Source organism: Octopus sinensis, linkage group LG7, assembly GCF_006345805.1.
Source record: "Octopus sinensis linkage group LG7, ASM634580v1, whole genome shotgun sequence".
NCBI classification, from domain to species: domain Eukaryota; kingdom Metazoa; phylum Mollusca; class Cephalopoda; order Octopoda; family Octopodidae; genus Octopus; species Octopus sinensis.
Window position 1 is genome coordinate 9417738 of NC_043003.1, and position 25000 is coordinate 9442737.

The window sequence follows — 25000 nt, forward strand, 5'->3', positions numbered from 1 at the left end:
TGTGCTTCTAATGATTTACTCTCCCTAACTAATCATATCACTGCGCAGACTCCGAACGTCCCGACACAACTAGGGAATTCTGGTATATCGCCTGGCGCTCATAATTTATCGAGAAATATGTAAACAAATCAAATTGCGATAAAATAAAAATAATTATAATCGCTGGTATTACTAACACAAGCCATATAATTTTCATATATCAGTACATTAAGGCGAAATATGTGCTAGGAATACAGAAGCTTGATAAATTAAGTGAAATATATATATATATATATATATGAATATATGTATATATATATATATATATAATATATATATATATATATATATAATATATAATATATATATAATATATGTATATATAATATAATATATATATATATATATATATATATATCTATATATATATATATATATATATATATATATATATATATATGTTGAATAGCTGACTGAGTTGATGAGGACAAGTTTCATGACTTTTTATTGGGGGCTGGGGGCTCCTACACTAACAGGAGGAAGCGAATTATTTGTAATCTCACTGGGCACCTGATCGGAATGCTTACATTAAAATGAATGCCTTTAAAGTCACACAAAGACGAGGTGCTGTGAGACTTGGCAATTGGATAAATCTATGAAGCAAATTCTAACACAGTCCTTGCGAAGGAATATACAAAGTTCCAAGACTACTGATGTGTCTATCTAGTTCGTAGTTTAGAAGAAAGTTCGTTGTTTAGAACAAACTTATTTCATACATACATTTACACATACATGTACACGCACATGCTCATTTATGTATTTGTATGCTTATAAATATGTATGTATATATTTGTCTTATTAGCGTGTAACCTTATGCAAACATTTCTAATAAACTGATATATTCTTCTCAAAATAAGGAAACAAAACCCTATCAATATTCCCTAGTTTTTCGCATGTTTCAGGCAAAACCGAATTGTGATAAGGGCGGTCAGTGACCACAAGTGGAATGTTTCCATCTTATTGAACCTCATCAGCAGGGCAGAGACGACAGACAACAGCTTGATGAATAAACAAGCTCTTACATTATTCATATCTTCTACTTAAGTACATCCTCCTGTTAGTTGATCAAGCGGGTTAGGGTTAGGGTTTCGCTTACGACGCCAAACAGATTGAAGCACGCACATTATTGTTAATGTTCTACCGACAAAGAAGAGATTTTCAATTAAGCATGGAAAGTTATGTTTCGTTATTAATTTATTGAATATTTTCCCTCATTTGTTTGCGTATCGCCATGTTTGCAACAAGATTTTGGTTTTTTTCTTCAAATAAGAGGATAATGTCAATTCCTTAAAACGTTTTGTGCATAGAAAATATTGTTTCCCTTATGCATTATGCTAGTGAAAAAAAATAGAATGTCTTTTAATGAATTTAATGTTGAACTGTTTACTCTGTTAAACATATTCCGCAATGTATAGGAAAGATGTATGATATGTGTAAAGAAGAGGATGATTGACAGAGTGTCTAGATGATAATAAATCTATCTTCAAAACAGGAATACTATAGCAAGTTTCAATTCAGGGTGTTAGTAAGCAAACATACAAATTCTCTTTCTTAAGATCACAGGAGGGTAAATATGTTAATCGATCCAGAAAATTGGCGTAAATATGTTTTAGATTAGATTTGGAGCTTGATATTGAATTATCACTGACTGGCCTTCAGGGATGCCTTACTGGTAGGATTTAAATGAAAAACGCTTGGCTATTATGTAGTAGGTGTGAACATACTATAAGTTACATTAATGCGTTAATTTATAAATTTATAAGCTGAAATTATTTCATTTAATCTATTCATTTATTTTCTTATTTTATATAAATCTAAATTGTTTAACCACCCGGCATGATGCTTCTTGCCAAATCTTCAAAGTAGACAATTTACCATCATTTACAGGGAAATGATTTCAGGAAGTTTCATAACAGTCTTAAACGTTTAACTCAATAGAAACAATTCCACGCTTTTAAATATATGTAAGATGAACGTTCTAATGTAATAAAATAGCTGTTAACCGGGAGTTTCATCCAAACAATTATGTAATTTGTAGTTATGTTAATTACCTGTCTGTCAGTGTATAACAGGGTTCGTAAAACACTGAAAAAAAAATCTTTCCTAATCTTTCCTCTTTGCGCCTCAGGAGGTGCAATGGCCCAGTGGTTATGGCAGCGGACTCGCGGTCGAAAGATCGCGGTTTCGATTCCCAGACCGGGCGTTGAGTGTGTTTATTGTGCGAAAACACCTAAAGCTCCTCGAGGCTCCGGCAGGACGTGGTGGCGACCCTTGTTGTACTCTTTGGCCCCAACTTTCTCTTACTCTTTCTTGCTGTTTCTTGAGTAACACTGCGATGGACTGGTGTCCCGTCCAGCTGGGGGGAACACATACGCCACAGAAACCGGGAGACCGGGCCCATGAGCCTGGCTAGGCTTGAAAAGGGCGCATAAATAAAAAAAAATCCTTCCTCTGGTTAGTAACATCTTTTTAGTTCGTGCGTCCCAAACCCAACGAGGTCAAGTTTATGTGTGTATTCAGTATCGTTACGTCAGAAAGAAAATAATTATCATGAATAAAATAAATAGCGAAATATTAGCTTCTCGTACAAAGATTTGTGGTTGGTGGTTGGAAATTATGTTAATTTATATTATATTGCGTTTTATTTTTAGTGTTTAGTTTATTTTTATTGCTTTGCTTTCCATAATATTAGTCTCATTCTCAAAGTAAATGTACTATAGTCATTAGAACCAGTTTTGGCAATCTGTGACGTAAGATTAAAAAGTAATGGATAACTATATAAATAAATGATATTTTTCTACTATTTGGATTTATGTAGGATATATGTAGGAGTTTAATACGATATAGGCCACAAGATACTGAAATTTTTGCGATGTGTAGCATCTTTTTGATAAGGTCATAAACTGTACAACTTATTTAGAAATTTGTTCGTTTTCGCTGTTTGTAGGAAAAATAAGGACAGTATATACCCCCAAATATCCAAACAGAAATTGGATAAACTGACCTACAATAATTATTCACATGGGTTAATTATCTAAATTAGAAGAGAATACTGAAAAATAGAAAATTAGAATTCAATTTTTGGTTCTACAATTGTCTTTTTTTTCCTATTTTTCGAGCATTTTTATGATACTCAAGCTCACTTGTTTTCTAAATTCCATGAATGCAACAATTCTCATTCTTTATTTCCCATCAGCATCTTTCTGAAAATAGCTGATCGAAAATACAAAAATAAGGAATTGTTTGTAAAAATTATAAAACTCCAACAACAAATGCTTATTTCCACCTCAGCTGGATCTACCCAGTGTAATGCCGAACCTTATTTGAATCAAGATTCTACCGTAAATTTTAAATTCTTCTCTTTCTGTAAGCCTCAGCATCGTCCCTGGCGACTGTCATCAGAAAATATCAAGAGTATATTTACGCTGCACTATAGCCCAAACTTAGAATCAAGAGAAAATAGCGCGAGCGGAAAAGTTTCCGAGTACATACATACATACAAACTATACATGTGTACACACAAAGATATATACATAAATACATACATACATTCACGCACTCCATCAGTTACGATGATGAGAGTTCCAGTTGATCCGATCGTGAAATTAACATGCCAGTGGCTGAACACTCCAGACATGTGTACCCTTACGTGGTTCTGAGGAAAATTCACTGCGACACGGAATGTGATAAGATTGGTCCTTTAAAATACAGGTACTACTTATTTTTTCCAGCTGAGTTGACTGCAGCAGCATGGAATACAGTGTGTTGCTCAAGGTCACAATGCGTCGCCGGGAATCGAACTCACGACCTTACGAGTGTGAGCCAAATACCGTAACCACTAAACCTCGGGCCTTTACTCATACATATATACATACTTATCGTTGTCTCAGAGACAATATCTCTCATTTGAAGTACCAGTGCTGATAGCGATGTTTGGGATATTTGACTTGTCTCTAGGGAATCCCAACAAAATTAAATACTGGTGCTATGAAAATGAAGTGAATAAGACTGCGGATCGATAGTGAACTTCTTTAGAAGCATTCAGTTCCTGATGACCGTCTACGACTTAGAACTGCAGCGTTAGCACATCTCGGTAACCGTGAAATACAATCACTCTGTTTACATCAAAACGTTATGCATAGGTGTGTTTCCTGTAAATTTGAAGAGGCTACCCCTATTAACATGAAGTGTAGTCTGACATGACTCGTGACTGCTATATTACGTCACTCGAAGGTTATTCAAGAGCAGGAGATAGCTATGAAATACCGACTCAAAGCTATGAAATGCCGACGCAAACACAAATACCGATTTGGTCACAATTCAGTAAAGAGCATAACATATATAATCCCTATTTGCTACGAAAATATCGTCAAGATAGAACCTTCCAGCGTAGAAAACTGTGTCCGTGTATAAATCACCGTGATCACCGTGACCAACCAGGCTATCAGATGTTGCTACATATCGTTGATCACAATGCGCTTCGCATTGTTTTTTTTAGTCTTCAAATGACGCCACTCCGTTGGCTACGCGAGCAGGCCAACAGAAGAAAGAGTGAGAGAAAGTTGTGGCGAAAGAGTACAGCAAGGATCGCCCCCCCTCCTGCCGGAGCCCTGTTTTCGCTCAATAAACACTCATAACGCCGGTTTGGAAATCGAAACCGCGATTCTACGACCGCAAGTCCGCTGCTCTAACCACTGGGCTATTGTGCCTCCACCCGTGTATAAATACAAACATTATATCTTTTATTGTTCACTTACATGCACCAACACAAGGAATATTGGGAGAACATTCCCATCAAAACGTCTGTCAGGTGCTAACATAACAGGCCTGAGATATGCATTTGGAACTGGAAGAAATGTTATATACAGTCATGTAGGTTAGGTGCTCTGCCGATATGAACATATCTTCGAAAATTAGCGAGAAGGAGAATATTTAAAGTCAACCGCTTCGAGATCCACAGATCCTATCTTATAATCATAATTCACATTTATACTATTAACCATTGGTACACTTGTTTAGGTTAGTAAATATCTAAACGACAATCTGGAAAAAAAAAAAGATTTGGGAGCAAAAAAGATACTGGTTAACACACTTTACAGATACAATTTAAACGAAACGGTAAAAAAAAAAGCAGGGTCTTACTAAAATTCAGGATGTAACAATTATTGCTGTTGTTATCCAAATTCCAATGTTAGAGCTTTGTTTTATTGTTAGAAATCAGATTCCTCCCTTGCAGGGAAAATACTAACAGATACTAGAAAATACTAACAAAATACATGTACAAACATACGTGTGTGTTTTTATGTATTAATGCTATTATAGAGATATTATTGATTGGGCAGCAATGCATCATATTATAGCATATTATTAATTTTCCATGTTTGAAACCCTCGTATCTATTGTTACTTCCGTATCATAACCCATGTTCATTCCATTGATTACTACAATTTACAAGCATCATAATAGAATTTATAGTAAAGGTTTCTAAACCGTTATGCTTTTTTTTCAATTCCAATATTGTAATGTTTAAATAATACTTGCAGCTGACCTCGAACTCGTCCAAATTGATTCACGCCTAATATGATATAATATAATACAAAATGTAGTATAACGTAATATAATATAATATAATATAATATGATATATTATAATATAATATAATATAATGTAATATAATGTAATATAATATAATATATAATACAATACATGCATACGACCACGTGAATTCTAAAAGCTTTGCGTTATTTCTTATGGCTCTTCATACTGTGCGTTCAAATCCAAATCAATTCTGGTATATAAAAGTGGAACTCATAGGGAAGACACTCCAAACCAGGCGATTGACAATGTGTGCCATCGCCCATTGTTTCCCGTATGTCCGTGGCTGCTGTCAGCTTTTAGCAACACTCTGCTCTCTTGCCGAAAGTTGCGGTAGGCGTTACATGTAGGCATTGTAATGCATTCTGCGTTCGGGTTTGTCATACGTCTCGAATGGTCAACCAAAGTGCTGCTGAAAGGCTTTACGCATTTGCTTAGGGTCACGTAACATGCGTCCATTATGGTGCATTAAAAACCGAATTGTAACTTTGTTTCCACATTGCACCTCCGCTACTAAAGTCCATCGAACGGCTTTCATCCACCCGTGTCTTAGAGCTTGCACATTATCTCTGACAAAACAGGTTTTGTACCTCACGCTGAAAGATTAGCCGAAGGGCATTCACACCGCGAATACGTCGATTGCAATGTCTGCTAAGCGCCTCTTCCAAGCTTCTCGGTTTTCCATTGTTCCATTTTCCCAATCACTACGAAATTACTAAACCGAAACGATTCTATTTTAATCACCCTTTTCAGAACGAAACACCATTTATTGATGATGATTACCTCCATCATCATCAGCATTACTTATTCTTTCACCCACTTTCTAGATTAACAATTCAATCATGCAGGGAGGGACGCGTTCAGCTTCAAGTAACTGGCTCCCTGCCTACGAACCTGTCAAGGTTGACCGTACGGGTGATTATTTGCGGTCTGTGTACAACTGTGTACAACTGTGTACAACTGTGTAGATACGATCTAGATGTTGATTGTCCACATTAACACATTCGGGAAATTCAGTTGAAAATTGTCAGGTAATTGGAAACATATGAACTGGTCTGTGCGGCTTTTGTCCTCCCGTCTCTTATCGGCCAGTCCCACACAGACCTTGCGTGCACCCAGGATACGGTTCTAATCAATCATTAGTACTAAAGAGCGGGCGTTCCAAATAAAGACTCAAGACCCTGAAGAAATTATCACATGCATTTATACTGCCTATTTTGAGTTTGGAGGAGGCATTGAGATGAAAAAAATATCTTATTTCAGTGGAAGGACATGTGTTCCGTCCTTCCGGTTATATATGCTATAAAGCATTTCTTTATAGTCTTTATTGTACTTATTTATAGTCCTCCGAAATCTCCCGTTCCCTTCATCTATTTTGTTTTCAATTTGTTGTAGGTTTCCTCTGTTGTTTGTGTTATGCTTATACGATTAGGGATGTTATGTGTTGTGACGTATTGATTGTGATTAGTGTTTGTGTACTGATGTATTCGTTTCATTAAGTCCTTGCTATTTGTGTCTATGGCCGTATAATTGATGAAAGGTTTTCTGTTTGTTCGACTTGGAGAAGCTGTTCCTGTTGGTGTGGATTGAGTTGCGCTTCCATTTGCTTTGTTGTAATATAGGCGGTGTTTTTAGTGTTGGAAATGCTTCTAGCTGTGTCTAGCTGCATTTGTGATGTCAGTGTGTAATTGCTTGTCGGTTTCTCTATCGCTCCCTATGAGCTGTTCATTTTTATCTGGTGCAACGCATTTCATTTTCTTTTTTTTTTCTCTTCCTCTTCGCAGTTATCCTTGGGAGGTGAGTTTTCGCAGCCGGAGAAATGTCTCCAGCTGCGTGGTAGGGATATCTTTGTGTTTCTAGCTTGGTTAATTGATGAGGGTGAAATAGTTTTGGGTTTTGGTGGTGTTGCTGGTATAATTTCTGGGATGTAGCGTTGAAGTCTACTGCTATTGCTGTTTCGTGTATTTCTCTTGTTTATTCCATTTAGTGCTGCCTATCTTGGTAATGCTACTCTTGGTGCTGTTGATGTCGATAATACCGCTGAAATTTTGCTGAAATTGCTGTAGTAATGAAGGCTTTGACAGCAGAGGAGGTATTTCTTTATTCACGGAGCTCTTATGTAGTTTGCAGCCCCACATAAATGGCATATATATTTTCACTCCTCAGCTATAATGAAAAGCTGAAAGTCATTTAAGAGATTGATATGATCATGGATGGTCCCAATGTTTTCTTGGTATGTTTCAATTAATAGTTATATCCATGTGCTTCACTAAGATTCCGTTGCCAGTAAATACACTCTCAGAATACTCGTATTGTTTTCTTGTATGTCGTATATTACCACCTACACAACCAAGGAAATATCTGCTTCAGATTTTACCTTAGCTCTTTATATTTTTATCACTCTCCGACCGAGGCACGTTGTAATCGGAACAGTTCGACAATTTTTAGTGTTGTTGAATTTTCCTTCGCTTGCCCTTCTGTTTGAAACCACCTCAACTGTGCTGTATGATTTTTACCTGAAACTGATTTTTAGTTACTTGTCAGCGTGAGCGAGCGTCATTCTCTCAAGCCACATTCTTTTGAGTCTAATACATGTGGTGTAATACATGTGTATGGTATTAATTTACTGTAGATTTCGCTTGAATTTGCTGCAATGTATTTAGGCATATTGTCCTACCGTTTTTGGTAAGATGTGTTTTTACACTTTTCCTTAGTTCTTCTGGTTGTAGAACAGATTATTATTTTCTGCAAACATTTTTGAAGTCATTTCAACTTTGTTTGCAATAGTCGCTGCTTACCACGTTTATAGTATTTATTTTTTTGCTAGAAGAGGCATAAATCATGTTAAATTCAATGTTTTTTCATCGTTGTCACTGTCGTTATTAGTGTTATAGCTATTGTCTTTCGTACATTGTCTTTTAGTTCTATTAGTTGACGATGGGTAACTATTTTCATAGTGGCTCTTCCAAGAATAAGTTCCTTCCCAATTTGAAGAGCCATGCCGATTTCTTTCAAATATGTAACATAGCAATCAAATCTTACAACAACAACAACAAGAGTAATAATTGTTTCAAATTTTGGTATAGAGCCAGCATATTCAGCGTAGGTGGAATCGATCTCGGCGAAATTTGAATCTAGAATGTAAAGACGTTCGAAATGCCGCTAAGCGTTGTGCCCTACGCATTAACGACTCCGCCAGCTCTCCGCCTTAACGACGATGACGACAACAACAAGAACAACAACATTAACTACTACAAAAACAATAGTTATTATTATAATCAACCTTGCGTGAAACTGTAGTGAATGAAAATAAAATAATATAGAAAATAATAAAAATATATTTAACGTATTCAAATATTTGGTATGCCACAAATTTTCCTAGTTACACATATATATGTTTGGTGTGTGTGTGTGTGTGTGTGTGTGTGTGTGTGTGTGTGTGTGTGCGTGTGTGTGTGTGTGTGTGCGTGTGTGTGTGTGTATGTGTGTTGAAAATGTACATTTGCAAACGTCTACTGAGACAAGCCAGTAATATAAAACTTTACACAGAAATAAATGCGCGCACCCTCACGCACATACACCCACATATATAAAGATTAAATTTACTTAATGCGTTTGCCTAGAATTGATGTTACGAATTCCATCAATAACGCAATTCTTAAGTGATGTAGGAACCGACCTACTTGTATATTGATTCGGTTCAATAGAATAATTTATAAACATACTGTTACGTATATGTATATATATATATATATATATATATATATATATATATGTGTGTGTATATATATATATATATGTATATGTGTATGTGTATATATATATATATATATATTATATATATATATATGTATATGTGTGTATGTATATATATATATATATATATTATATATATATATATATGTGTGTGTGTGTGTGTGCGTGTGTGAGTGTGTGTGTGGGCGCGGTTGTGTGTTGATATATTCGTATGCATACCAAAAATGTGCATACATCAGCGTTCTGAATTCTGCGTGTTTTTCTATAATTATCATTAGCCAATATTTGTTATAAAATTGAATTGTTCTGTACTTCAGTATTTTATTTCAATCCGTTAGTGAAACAATATGTATATTTTAATGTGATTAATATGTCACGTGCTAAAATACATTTCGATAACGTTATTCTAAATTCGTTTTGCCTTGTTCTTAGTAATTCTTAACTGATCCATATTCTTAATAAAATTAAATATGAAACTCAATGTTGCACATTACGAAGCTTGCTGAAGTACAATGTAGACATAGAGTTTTAGGAATGATGAAATTTTCCGATCGATAGATTTATGAGTATATATACATGCTACCCATGCGGTAGTACAGACCATTGAAGGATTCGCCCAGAAGGACGTCAAGAACAAATACAACAAAAACCTAGGGGTGTTGCATGTTTTAAAGAGGCACAGTTATATGGAACGACATTGCAGCATATGCACTTCAAAAAATATCATCCCGTCTGCATTGCCGAAAGCTAGCCAAGAGGCCCAACAACCTCTTAATCATAACCGGCAGAGAAAATGCTATAACTAATGCGATGATAGCAGAGAGTGAACAAAGAAGTTGTCGCTACCTCATAATAGTGCCACCGCACCACGTATGAGAATGGGGGCCCTGACGATGGTAAACAGAAGTCAGTATATTACCCAAACAAATAAAAGGTAATAAAATCTTTTGCAATAAGATTTTTCAAATCTAACAAAGAGGAACCTTCCAGTGACGAGGAATTCCTATGTCAGACAGTTATATCCTTAGAAGAGGAAGAGAAGTCTTTTACTATTTAGGAGGAGTCCACTTCTGTGAAAGTAGCATCTGTCGCGTGAATACCTCTTTTTGAATAAAAATGAAGTTCACATCCCATCGCAAGGCTAAGAAGGATCTAGTAGATCACCTGCATAAAATTTGCTGATAATTTCAGAGCGAAGCGGAGATCAACGAAGTGGTAAAATCACACATCAATATCAGTACAATCTATATAAGGGTGTCTTTTAATGAGGGAACACATCTTATTTATATTATTTGTAATTTATTCGTTATCGAGTTCTTGTTCCAGCACGAGTTACTTGCGTTTTTAGTTCATGTGTCAGTGTTTGTGTATGAAAGTTCAAAATGTAACTATGAGGTGAAAATGAAAGACTTAGAATATGCATACTTATCCCCTGCTCATATGCATGAATGCATGGACAAACACAAACATACAAACATATATACAAAAACACCCGTTCAAAGTAACTTACGGACTGAAAATGATAATATGAAGTGAAAAAAGTAATATAAAATGTAGAGAAAGCCCATAATAACGTATACTTGTTCAAATGACCTGAGAAAAATGTTTAAGTAAAACGGATGAACCTACACACCCGGACATGCAGTCACACATTGAATCACATATCAAATCATGTACATATGAGCACGCTTGTTATTTTGATTATAAAGGAACTTAAGCCATATCACCTGGAAATTAATGCTCTTTCATAATTTGTGACTTATGCCTTTGATAGATTTCTGTACAATGACAAGCTCGGATTAATTTAAAATCCTTTGATTTAAATCCTAATTTAAAATCCCAACGTTGGACAAGTGTCAGTCCTACACATGCTTCAACACCAGTTTATTATATTTCATGTCGATGTTCTCGATTGTCTCTCGCCTCTCATGAAAAGTAAATGAAATGATTGCTTCAAATTGTGACACAAAGCCAGCAGTTTTAGTGAAAGGAGTTAATCGATTTTACCAACCTCAGTACTTAACTGATATTTATTTATTGACTGCAGTCTGTCGTGGACTGCCTTGAAGCCTTGCCTAAGAGCATGAGAATACAAGATTATGGCTGGGATTTGAATCTCTGATGTGGTGAAGGTAAACACTAAAACACGGTAGAAATACTGCAATGTCTTACGTTCGGCACTTTAATAATTCGCCCTGAAATGGTGAATTATCGATTGTGAAAGGCTGCTGAAAGGGAAAAGTATTTGAAAAACTGCATGCAAACTTATTCAGTATTATTATATTCAGTATTTCTCTCTCTCTCTCTCTCTCTCTCTCTTCTCTCTCTCTCTCTCCCTCTCTCTCTCTCTCTCTCTATATATATATACATGTATGTGTGTATGTCAATGTGAATGCGTTTGTTTTCCAGCAGCGCTTGACAATCGGTGTCCGTGTGGTTACGTCACTGTAACTTAGCTGTCCAGCAAAAGAGGTCGATAGAATAAGTACCTGGTTTAAAACTATATGTACTGGAGTCTGTTCAATCGACTAAAAATTCTTGAAAGTGCTGCCCTAGCTTGGCTGCACTCTAATGACTGAAACAAGTAAAAGAATATATATATATATACATATATATATATATATATATATATATATATATATTATATATATATATATATATATATATATATATACATACGTACATATATACATATTTATCTGTATATCTGTGTGTGTGTTTCTGTGTACGTGTGATTATGCGTATATGCATGCACATGCACACATTATCGAATTCTGCATGTATGTAAATATGCAGACACTTGAGGTCACTTGCTTGGAATCGACACCAATTTACAAACCGATTCACAGTCTCCCTTCTGTCATCGTACCGTTGAACAATGAACTACTAACGCGCTACATCTACATAATGTTGGCTACCTGGCCACTTCAGTGTTTCAATGCTGATTGAAGCGAGAAATAATTGGAACCATATATCGTTCCGAAACAATATCAGAAAATTTGTTTCCAAATCCTTTCCATTTCTGTCGCATACTCAATACACATAGCAAACAAGGTAATCTTTAATTAAAGATTTTAGAATTGACTTGTTAAATATTTGCACGAAACAGATGTTGTAACAAATTGGTACATGTGTATACATAACTTTATTTAGACATAGATATATTCATGCATAGAGCTTTCGACTTTTTCTCTGACCCCTTAGTCTATAAGCTATCTTTATAGCTTTATCTACTTCGACTTTCACCGCTAAGTAACTTATTATAATTGAGAACAGTCTATGCTATTAGAGTGACTCGGGGTACAAATATACGTAGCCCAATATACCTATCATGACTACCCGTCTGATAAGGATACACCAGGCACATGCGTCACAACGACTATGTGCGCGACATGGTAATTTCATATTGAGATAAACATCACATGGCCTTGTAGGTGGGCCCAGTTAGAATTTCTTTTAGGTCCAGTAGCTCATCCCGCTCCAAAGGTCCCTGAATTAGGGCTGTTTAAAGATATGGAACGAATCACGTTTCTACGTTTGCAAAGGTGAGTTATTCAAACCCAACCAAACCCCTTTCAACACATGGCTATGATGCTCCTCTACTACTTCTACTCAGGATCAGAGACAGGCATATTAACAGCCACTAAGAGACATGCTCATTTGGTTAAGGTTAAGCAACAGACAAGCAAATCTGTGGTACTGAGCAGAATATCTGCTGTAGCACATAATTTTTATACCAAAACAAACATGTACACGATAACACTTCCAATCAGTTCAGACCAGAAGCCATGAGTGCCAGTACCTGATACTGCATTATAGTTATTATAGTTATAAATATTATTATAATTGACTGAGAGAGCAGTGCATGCCATCAAAGTGACACAGGGTTAAAATATACGAAGCCCAGTATACCCATCATGACTACCCGTCTGATATAGGTATACCAGGCACATGCATCACAACCATATGTACGCGACAAAGTGATCTCATATTAAGATAACAGCACATGACCTTGCAGGTGGGGCCCAGTTAGAATTTTCTTCAGGTCGAGTAGCCCATGCCGATCAAAAGGTCGCTGAATAAGGGTTGTTTAAAGACTTTGAACGAAACACCCCCACTATTTCTGCTCGGGATGAAAGATGCACATATCGTCAGCCACTAAGGAAAATGCTCAACTGGTTATGGTCAAGCAACTGACAAGCAAATCTGTGGTACTGGGCAGAATATTTGCTGTAGCTCATCTTTTATACCGAGACAAAACAATGTACATGATAACATTTCCAATCAGTTAAGATGTGAAGCTATGATTTTTGTATTCGTTTGGTTTCAGCACAAGTCATCCCGAGACGAGATGGTCTATTGTTTCTTCAAATGTATCGCAGAATCTTCATTTAGGGTCAGAACCGTTTTGAAGGACGTTAGCCCAGTAGTGTCTGGTAATCAAGCTTTGATCTTCTGCCACGAATATGAAACCTTCTGTCTCTGCTTTTGGTTCTGAGCTTCTCAGATACTGATAGGTTGTTGCTTGGTCTACATCAGCATTTCGGCTTCGAAGTATATACTGTCCACGCAGAGGCTTCTGGCTCCACCGCTCTTCAATTTGTTTCTGCCCGTTCTTTTTTGCAGTCTGTTTGATCCGTTTTGATTTTTTAGTGGTAGTGGTTTCAGGTTCTGCATCTGCTTCAGGGTTAATGCTAAGTTCCATTGCGAATTTGCAAGATTCCTTATTATATTATTATATTATTATTATTATTATATTATTATATTATTATTATTATTATTATTACTCCTCAGGTCTTGCTGGAGCTTCTGGGATGTTGCATGAGTAGTCGGTGTGTTACCTGTAGCCTACGGTACAACTCTATTTGCTCCTATCAAATATCTAATATTCTTTTGATAATTCTGGCCTATCCAAGGAGACAAACGTTTTGCAGCAACTCTACCGGACACTCTATTCCCATTTTATTTACGTCTCTCTCAAGATATTTTGATACTGCTCTCAGGGCCCCAACAAAAATCGGTACTGTCTTCACTTTTTTCATCTTTCATCGTATTTAAGTCGGTCGTACACGTCTACGTTCTCGCCTTCCTTCTTAATTATCAGTGAATCAAATGGGTATGCAACAAAAATTACAGAGCAATCATGCTTTACTGTGACCACCACGACTATATTAAGTTTGTGGTGCTCAAGCACCTGGACCGTTGGAATTGGGAAATTTCACAAGATTTTGTGTGTCTCCGACTCAGCCACTCTCTGGGCTTTGTCGCTGTACCACCTTTTACACAATTTTCAATACAGAACTTTTGCTACAGCATTATGTCACCACAACGCATACTGGTTTCGGTTATGCCGAGGACATTCATTTACAAAACGAGCAATAGTTTCATCAAATTTATGACATATTTTGCACAGCGTAGACACTTGTGGAAAATATTTGTCTTGCGCGACCAACATAATGCTCGTAGAGTCCTTTTTAACTGCTTCTTTCTGTAACCAGTCCTTCCATTTTTTTGTTGTTTTTGTACTGCTTAAAAGCACGTTTCTTTCCTGCCAAGCTTACTATTTAAACCATGTTTGTATTCTCCCAGTCAACAGCCTTATCATTACTGGTACTTTAAACTCTACGGTTGTATATGTGTGTGAAAAAATCGTTTTTCTTTGGAATAGAAAAAAAGAATATCTTTATTTCTTCTTTTGCTGGTGTCTCAAATTTAGGTTATACCAGTGTTTCTCAAGGGACGGTCGGACAAGTTGTTTTGGTTTAAACGTTTGACAACTCAGCACCGTCGTTTTGCTCGTATATATATATATATATATATATATATATGTATATATATATTCATATGTATGCATGTATATTTAATTTGAAACTGACTTATTGGAAGTCCACCTGAAGATTGTCGATCAAGACAAGAAACAATTGTAGTGGCGGTTTTTTTGACTATTTATTAAAATTTTATGTATTGATAAGTCTTTCCTTGTTTGTTTTGCAAAATAGTGGTTTTGTCTCTAATAATATTTTATAATATTTTACTATAAAATTGGATTTAATCCTAAATCTGATTTTTTCCCTGTAAATTTGGATTTATTCCCTAATATTTATTATATATATATATATAATATATATATATATATATATACATATATATATATGTATATGTATGTATGTATATAAAGAGGTAGTGGGGTCAATTCCCGTGTGTGGCGTCTTTGACAGGTCTCTGTTACCACAGGTAAGGGTAGACAAAATCAGTATATCGAAACTTGTCGGACGGATCGTACCTGTACCTGTTAGTATGTAGTTCACACTTGTCACGTTCTGTGTAAGGTGATACTCTTTGCGAAAAACACTAGAAATACACGTGTCTATAGAAATAAATTGTGAACTGGGTGTGAGTTGCGATAATTATTGTGCCACACCCACCTCACGTTTTAATTCAAAGACTGAATACATCATTTAGCAGATGAAAGAACTGAAATCTCATTACCGATAATCCGTGGACAATCTCTTACGCACTTCACCTCCCCCCCACAGCACATACACAAATATACACATATGTATGCTTGTCCACACACACGCAAACACATACTCACACACATATATATATGTAAAGCATCTACATACATAAATACATATATGCAGACAGACAAACAGATATGTTTTGGGACCAGCTTTTGAACTCTCTCAAGAACTTAAAAATCAAACAAAGATATTTTCTGCGTCTCTTTCATGATTTTTCTCTCTCCTTGTATATCCATTTTTCAATCTATTTATCAACAATCAACCTATACACACACACACACATACACACACACACACACATATATATATACGCTCACACATAAACAACATTCACGTTTACATTAAAAAGGATGAAAGAGGGAGATAGATAGACAGAAAGACAGCGAAAGAAGGAGCTGGAATGTGTGTGTTTGTGTGTGTGTGTGTGTGTGTGTATGAGTATGTGTGAGTCCTCGTGTGTATATACGTGTAAGAGTGTGTGAACCGCTTAGGATTCCGGTTGTCGTCAGGCTGCTTCACCACACACAAACACACACACACACACAGACACACACACAGAGACACACACACAGACACACACATGTACACACACAAACAAATGCGTGCACACATTCATACAAAAATGTCACTATGCTGTTACTTCATATATATTCATAATAGATACTGCTACATTACTGAATTCAATGTGGCTTTGTAACATCGTTTTAAATTATCAACCAGCTTTTTTTCGTATATATCTCATTTTTTTAATCAACTTTATGTAATTATTTTTACGTTATTCATTTGGGAATGGTGCTTATTAGTGGGCGTATATAAATGCATATACCCCAGGAAATCAATTTAAATAATATGTGTGTAAATTTTCATAGAATTAATAATTATTCATCCAACCAGGGAAAATATCATTGTTTTACGTAATTTGTAAATATAGTTTTATGTTTTTTTTATTGATTTAGAAACACCTTTAAATAATTCGCACTAATTATGTCTTTGTACTTCTCCAGAGATTATATTAAATTAATTTTTTAGCAATGAAACCATGACATTTTTTCACAGTTTTATTAGTTTCCACTCAGAAAACTGTCTCTTTAATATAATTATTTGGAAAATACAAAAAACTCAATAGAAATAGTGAGAAAATGAGACAGGAAGAGAGTGACTTTTAGAAAAGATGAGGAGAGGATAGAATACAGGCAAACAGACTTCACGTAAAATGACGAGCGTGGATAAAGATATAGCAAATGCAAAAACACTTTTTTATAATCTAATGAAACTAGACGAAATTTCACATGTCTATATTATCTGATGTAAATAAACGAGAATGTGAGAATGTTCGTGTTTTTATTTAGCTCAGGTTGTATTAAGATCACACTAGAAATGCATTCCTGTTGTCAATTACTGGAAATTATGAGTGCGTGTACATGTACGTACACGCACACACATACACACACTACCCACTCACATATGCGCGCACACACACACACACACACACACACACACATACTCCTCACATACGCACATACACCCCCCCACCCACATACATAAATTATAGTTTTCTGCCAATTCATTTTCTGAAATACAGTGTGAATGTTATCATGCAATATCCTCATCATTACTGTCACCCATCAATAATGTACCATTATTAATGATATAATATGATTCGTAATATACAAAAATATAAGGCAGAATTATAACAGTAAATCTGTATGAAGATGATTGAAGGCATCATTTCGTATTAGGGGATAAGTCACTCACTATAAATTTCGAAATTTCATGCCAACATATCAAACCAAAATTAAAATATATATTTCTACTTTTTTATTTTTTACTGTACTTTTTAAAGAATGCAATATAATTTCCTACACTTTAAAATAAGATAATTGGTTTGCTTTGAAGAAAACAGAAAAGTCTAACATTTTGACCAAAGTCCTGTATTTGACCCCATAAACCCCGCACCAAATACTGTATTTGACCCATAAGCCCCGCGCCGAACAAATTCGCCTAACTCTTCCTTCTTAAGATGTCATTTTCCTGGGATTCTCTACTCACCCACCTAAGTTTTTCCTGCAGTCAATTTACAGATGTTCAAAATGAACGGCAACAGTATTGACCGCAACAATGTAAAACAAAAACGAAAAGGTTAGAGAATAATCTCATGAGATGTCCATGTAATTCAGAAATTCATACAGGTTAATTACATTAAATGCATCTAAAACAGAATAAAACAGGATTGCATAAACAATTTGTTCGGACATAAATCTACAAATCAGTGATCGCCATGTAATATAATTTTTGAAGTAGAGCACTTTCCTGTCTTATAAAACAACGTTTACCTTTGTATCATTATAATATCGGTATATTAGACGAGTATAATAATAATAATGATAAAAACAAAGAAGACTTCCACATATGTATTATAGTGTGTAAAAATTCTTGTACATAACAAATCAACAGTAATGATTGAACAGAACACATATTTAAAAACAACTTTAGAATATACGTACTCTTAGACTTCAAATTCTAATTGCTTGAGAACTTAAGAATATTAAAATGTCATGCTTTATATTTAAGCTTTGAAACCATTTCGTTACTTTATATACTCAATCGAAATGGCTTCAAAGCACAAATATAGAGAGTAACATCATAATATTCTTAAGTTTTCTATCAATTATGAACGTGAAGTCTAAGAATACATATAGTCCAAAGTCGTTTTAAATCTGTGTTCTGTTCAATGAACCAAGAAGATGACACACAAAAAGTCCTCAGTCGAATTTGAAATAAATTCGGACCAGGTGCGATATTAATGCGATATTAACTATATTGATAACACTATATCCATTACTACCACATATTGGAAGATGATGTGTAACTGAATGAGATGCACTTACTATGCAGCTCTCAACATACTTTGTTTAATTCTGAGTGGCGCCAACCATATTTAGGTAACACCTATCATCTAATTCATTTAGCTTTTCGTTTCATTCATAGACATACACATGTTGCCCTTACACGTATTTTCATACATGCACAAAAATATTTTCATACATGCACAAAACATGATAGCCATACGAACTCAGAAGTATACACATATTACCTGAGTTCATTTACATATACAGCTTGGTTTTCACATTTGCGTGGTTCATACATATAAATACAAGAGTGTACAGATTCTAAGCCATACTATATAATTCTTGCAGGATTAATTCCTCCAACTTTGCATTTCATTCGGCTTTTGCTACCTCTGGTTTTATATTTAGTCTTATGAATTACTATTTTTGATGGTAACCAAGAGAGGGTAAATGTGACGACGTTAGTTTGACTACTGACATTCCTTGTCGATGCACAGTTCGGCACAAAATTGAATCTATGTCAAATACAGTGACATTCACGATTCTTAGCAGTGGGGAACACACATGAAGTTTTGTAGATGTATGTAGACGGAATACGACAGAGTAGCTTTACCTTGACTGATTAGTGAACTTGATATTGGCATCACCAAGACGATGCTAATGTGATATTCTCCATATTGCATAAATGATGTAATGTTCATAGTGGTGTAGAGAAAGCATAGATTTGGAGCTTTTTGAAGCAGTCGGAATCATAAAAAATATCCTGCTATTTATTTATTTATACTTTTGATAGATATTTAAGGTGCTTTTTTCTAATAATATATTGTTATGCATAGAGACAGCAACCGGCAGAAATATTCTAGGTGCAAATGGAAGAATTGCTGATAACTGGAAAATATTTATGAGCAGTTTCTGAACTTTATTATGGCTATGTCCACTTCAGTCTAGGTTGTTGCTGACAGTTAGAACTAAGTACCTGATATATGACGTGATCAAAAGCTCTCCCGATGAAAAAGTGCATGGTTATTTCAGTTTATAAGTTTATCCTCTTTTCCAGAACTGATAAGCTCAAAATTGTATATATATATATATATATATACGAATAGCCTTCGCGTAAACCAATTTGTTCGTTTTGTTCTCTTACTTTATTATTATTATCATCTTATAATCATCTCATTATAATGACCTTTATGACTCGTATTACTACCTCAGTCAATCTAAATGTATATATTTGTCACTGCCTGTCATAAATAGCCTGTTTCTATCTGCAATATGCGTTTTCGTTGATGTTTCATATTTTACCCCTATATATATATATATATATACAATTTTGAGCTTATCAGTTCTGGAAAAGAGGATAAACTTATAAACTGAAATAAGCATATATATATATAACTTTACATAATATTAAACATTCATATGTATTCTTTTGGAATTGGTTCCTGAAGTATATATATATATATATTATATATATATATATATATATATATATATATAACTATAAATGGTTGTTATGTATATATAACAATTTAATGGTTGTTTTATATGTACATTGAGAAACAATTCGAAAAAGGATTATTCTCCGTCCTCTCGAAAGATTGTATATTCTTATAACGTCAATTCATATATATGTGTGTATTTGTGTGTCTGCATGTGTGCATATATATATATATATACAGAGAGAGAGAGAGAGAGAAGAGAGAGAGAGAGAGAGAGAGAGAGAGAGAGAGAGACAGTTGAAAAGATATAAACAAATATTGATTAAAAGATGAAATTATTATATATTTGAGATCAACATATTATTTTCTACACTTGTGAAATAATGGGCAATTAATCGCTATTGATTGAATTTCTTTCGTTCTGAACCCACTACCTAGTGTTCATATACTATCTAAATATTGTTCTATATAAATCAGCTTACAAATATTAAAACTGTTAAAATGTGTTCCAAATAGATGTAAGCATATGCAAGTGTTCTAAGAATAGTTAACCGGTTTAGTGTGATTATCACTGTGCTTTCTCCCTAGAATTATGTTCAGAGTACACAAGTGCATTGATTTCATTTCTTAGGATAGCAACTATAACAATTTCCATAGCACTAAGCTAAATTCCTCACTTTGAATTTGACATACATTTCTTTTATTATTAGATGCAACACAATATCCAGCGTTACCCAGATTCAAAATTAGCTATAAATAGACTGCAATTTTTATTAATGAAAGAAAATTCGGTTAATAGAACATCACTGAATTCGTCTTTAAAGTAATTTTGCATTTGCAAGTAAAAGCGGAAATGATTTCCAATGCATATATATATTAGTCGTGTATCTTAAGCCATAAATATTACTAACATAGCTATATATTTAGTCATAGATTGACTTATATATCTAATTCAAACATATTAAAATAAAAACACAGAATTAAATGATTTAATTTCATTTAAAAAAGATATATTTTGCGTAATACATGATATTATAACGTATCCTTGAACTCCAATAATACTTCAAACACTGAGAAATGAGGACAAATTGGTGTCTCAGGTGAAAACCACCCATGAGAATATAGTCATTCTTATAAATCAAGGAAACCGGATGCATGCAGTAATTATATAAATAGTATCAATGACTGAGATCAGCCCAAACTTATATGACATTAGATTTGCACCCATCACATTCTAGGCAGTTCTGAATATTGCCATGGAATATTATATCATGGAATATATTGTCATGGAATATATTCTGAATATTGTCAGGATATATGTTTTGTGTTTTACCAATATGGGCAAATATATAATGAAATTATTGTCACTTTCAGCTCTTCAGCAAAGCAGTATTTTTCAAATTTTAGGAGTAACTCTCAAAATTAACTTTGGTGGGTAGGTGGATCTTTTGACTGATAAGGTAAAATTCAGATATTCTTGAGTCTGAAGTATTAGCGAAATTCTGGCTATAATGACATTCTATCATTTGGTGCACTCTGTACAAATAATAGAATCAATGACATATGGTATAAACTTTTTAACCATTAGTCTTGTGCTCTTTCTTAACACAGCAGATCTGAATTATGCAACATCGTTATTGGAGATCCTTTATTCAGAGATGAAATCTGTGTGTCGATATGTATTGAGATTCCTAATTTATGCACGGTAGTGAACGGGTGTCTATTGATTTGTAGCTATGTCTATTTCCTGGAAGTGCTTGCAACAGCTGCCATCTGATACTTTTCAACCAAACACTTCTTTTGTCACAGATACTAGTGAATGTTAAAAGTTGTACAGATTCTGTAATATGCTACACAGGTCCTCAAAAGATTTCTGGATGCCAATCAGAGATCATCCCAGATGATTATTTGGCATTTCTTAAAATTATCCAATTCCCGAATGGTTTGCGATATTGCAAATAATTGTATCATTTTAGATTCAGTTGATAATTCTCAACACATGTCTGTATATTCTACTATATGTTCACTGAGAGATATCTGTTTGTAGCTAGGAAATAGAATTTATGCTTCAGGCAGCGTTATTTATTTTCTGAATCTGTTTATTCCATAAAATTCTCGCTACATACTAAACAAGTTATTACAAGAATTAGTTTTCTCGACGAAAAGTTAAAATTAATTGATTTGAAAGATTGTCTTTATTGAAAATGGAATTCTGAATCTTTGGATAATTTAACACAAATTCCACAGTTGGGTAGCACATACTTTTTTGAGTGATAGTTCTCATGTCGTTTAATAGTATTCAGCATCTAGTAACGTTCTCTCATGATTGTGATTGCTTTTACATTCATAATCGTAAATTTTTATAATTGTATTACTGTATTTACGTAAATTCTTTTAGTTTCTTTATGTCTGCAGAATCCGATTAATCCTGGCATCATTTTCCAGCATCGGTACATTTTGAAGAATATTATTATAGGATACGTTTTTTGTAGGATGTGGTAACATTTTGTAGGATATGGTAACATTCTCATTCAAATGTGGTGTTTTGTTTTTATTGCTTACACACACACACACACATATATATATGGTAGAATTATAAAAAGAAAGTTCTGGGTCAGTATAATATATTTGAAAAAAATGAGTAGAGATGTTTTTTATAGGATAATATTTACTTTAATAATAATGCTTCACCTACTGTAAATATTATTATTAAAATAAAAAATAGCCCTGTAAAAGCCATCTTTACTTATGTTTTCAAATACATACATATGTACAGGGTGCGGTGGATAAACTGTAGTCTAAATTACGTAAAAATGAAAATAACACTGACATTTAATTTTAACAGATATATTAACCAAAATTACATAAAAATATCTTGAAATACTAATGAGTAAATATATTCAATAAAATCACCATTAGCTTCAACTGCGGCCTCCAGACAACTTCGGAATCGTCTGCAACTCTTCTGGACGGTCTCTTTGCTTAAGTTGGTGAATGCTGCCATAATCATTGCCTTCAGTTCATCTTTGGAGTTACAAAAAGTTTTGTTGGTCTCTCGCTAAAACTGCGTCCCACACATAATGAAGGGGATTGCAGTCTGGGGAGTTAGGTGGTCAAATGTGAGGGGTAATATGGTCGCAGATATTGTCTGACAGCTATGACTGCTATCTTCTGCTTGTGTGGAATGGTGCAGAGTCCTGTTGCATAGTGTCTTCCAGCAGCCACCCTCTTGACCCAGAGCAGCACTGTCTCTTCCAGGCATTTCACGTAGGCCTCCGTGTTGAGTCTGAGGCCGTGTGAGAAGATGAATGGAGGCATAGCGTCAGAGGAAGATGAATGGAGGCATAGCGTCAGAAAGCTGTTTTTCTCACAGACGGTTCCCAACTAACCCTGCGATACTGTGTATTTAACAAAATGAAAAACAATGCACTTGCGCGAAATTAGAAATATAAAATGGTGGCAAATTACCAATCGCACGCTGTGTGTGTGTGTGTGTGTGTGTGTGTGACACCCACACACACACACACACACCCACACACGCACACACACACATACACACACACACGGACACACTCACAGATACACACACAGACACACAGATACACCTCCACAAAACGATCATAAAATGTTGAAAGAATTCTTAAGCCCCAAAAAGCATTTGACCATTAAACACACACACACTCTCTCACAATGATAAAAGGAAATATAATTTATGGCCTGTCTCCTCGCCACCACACACTCAGTGACACTGAGTGTGTGGTCAAAACTGAAATTCCTCTTTTCTTCTTTTTTTCCTAAGGCCTTAGAACCCCCTTGGAGTCAATATTCTGTCCAGCAGACCAAAAAAATTATTTTCTTCTTCTTCCCTCTCTCTTCCCCTCTTTCTCTTTAGCACTCATCCCAGATACAAAAAACACACACACACGCACACACACATACACACATGTTCTCTCTCTCACTTTCTCCTCATCCATCATCCTCTTGTACTGTCTTATATTCCTCCCCACCACTACAAAACTCTATAAAATGATCAAAATTCCTCACACAGGAACTTAGTTTGATTTGAAAACCCCACTAGAATGGGAGAAAGCGCTAATGATCTAAGTGATATGATATATATATATAAAATGTAATATATAAATAAATATCTGTAAATATAAACCATCCGATCGTCTGAGTACCTCATTTCTTCTAATATATATATATATAATATATATATATATATATATATATATACGTGCATGTAGGTACGAATGTCTTTGTACACACAAACATCGGACATCATTTTGTGCATTCTTTTAATGATATAAAAATGAAATAAAAATGAATATTCGTCCTAGTGTGTCTGTGAACACCAACACTAATGCTTAAGAGCAGAACTATAAGAACAAGATACAATGAGAACAAGAATGAAAACATGAATAAAAACAACGGAAACAACGATGATCGCGCTGATAGGGACCACGATGATGATGTCGATGACGATGATGAGGATGATGATGATGAAGATAATGTCTATGACGACGATGATAAAGTTTACATTAACAATGCCGCTAGAGTTAATGGAGAGATAGCAGCAACGGCAGTTATAGCAGGAGTAACATGTAGTAGTAGTAGTAGTAGTAGTAGTAGTAGTAGTAGTAGTAGTAGTAGACCAAATTTGAACCTAACATACACATGAAAATGATATGAGAACAATCCGATTCTTCCTTCCTCTTACGTCTTCTTGCGAACATAAGAAATGCCGTTTTTTTCTCTGTGTAATTCTGGTTGCAGTGACGTTGCAAGCACCTGTTTG

At 34.8% G+C, this 25000-nt stretch overlaps 1 protein-coding gene and 1 long non-coding RNA gene across 19 annotated transcripts in view; one reads left to right on the forward strand and one right to left on the reverse strand.

The window, feature by feature from the left end:
• The window catches only part of LOC115214246, a 397241-nt gene that overhangs the window by 106442 nt on the left and 265799 nt on the right, over window positions 1–25000 (forward strand). The window lies entirely within an intron of this gene.
• LOC118764168 overlaps window positions 14612–25000 on the reverse strand; it is a 17744-nt gene continuing 7355 nt past the window's right edge. The window contains exons 2-3 of the long non-coding RNA XR_004999954.1: window positions 24384–24390; window positions 14612–14626 (exon numbers count right to left, since the gene is read on the reverse strand). This is a non-coding gene — a long non-coding RNA (uncharacterized LOC118764168). The remainder of the gene's footprint in view (window positions 14627–24383; window positions 24391–25000) is intronic.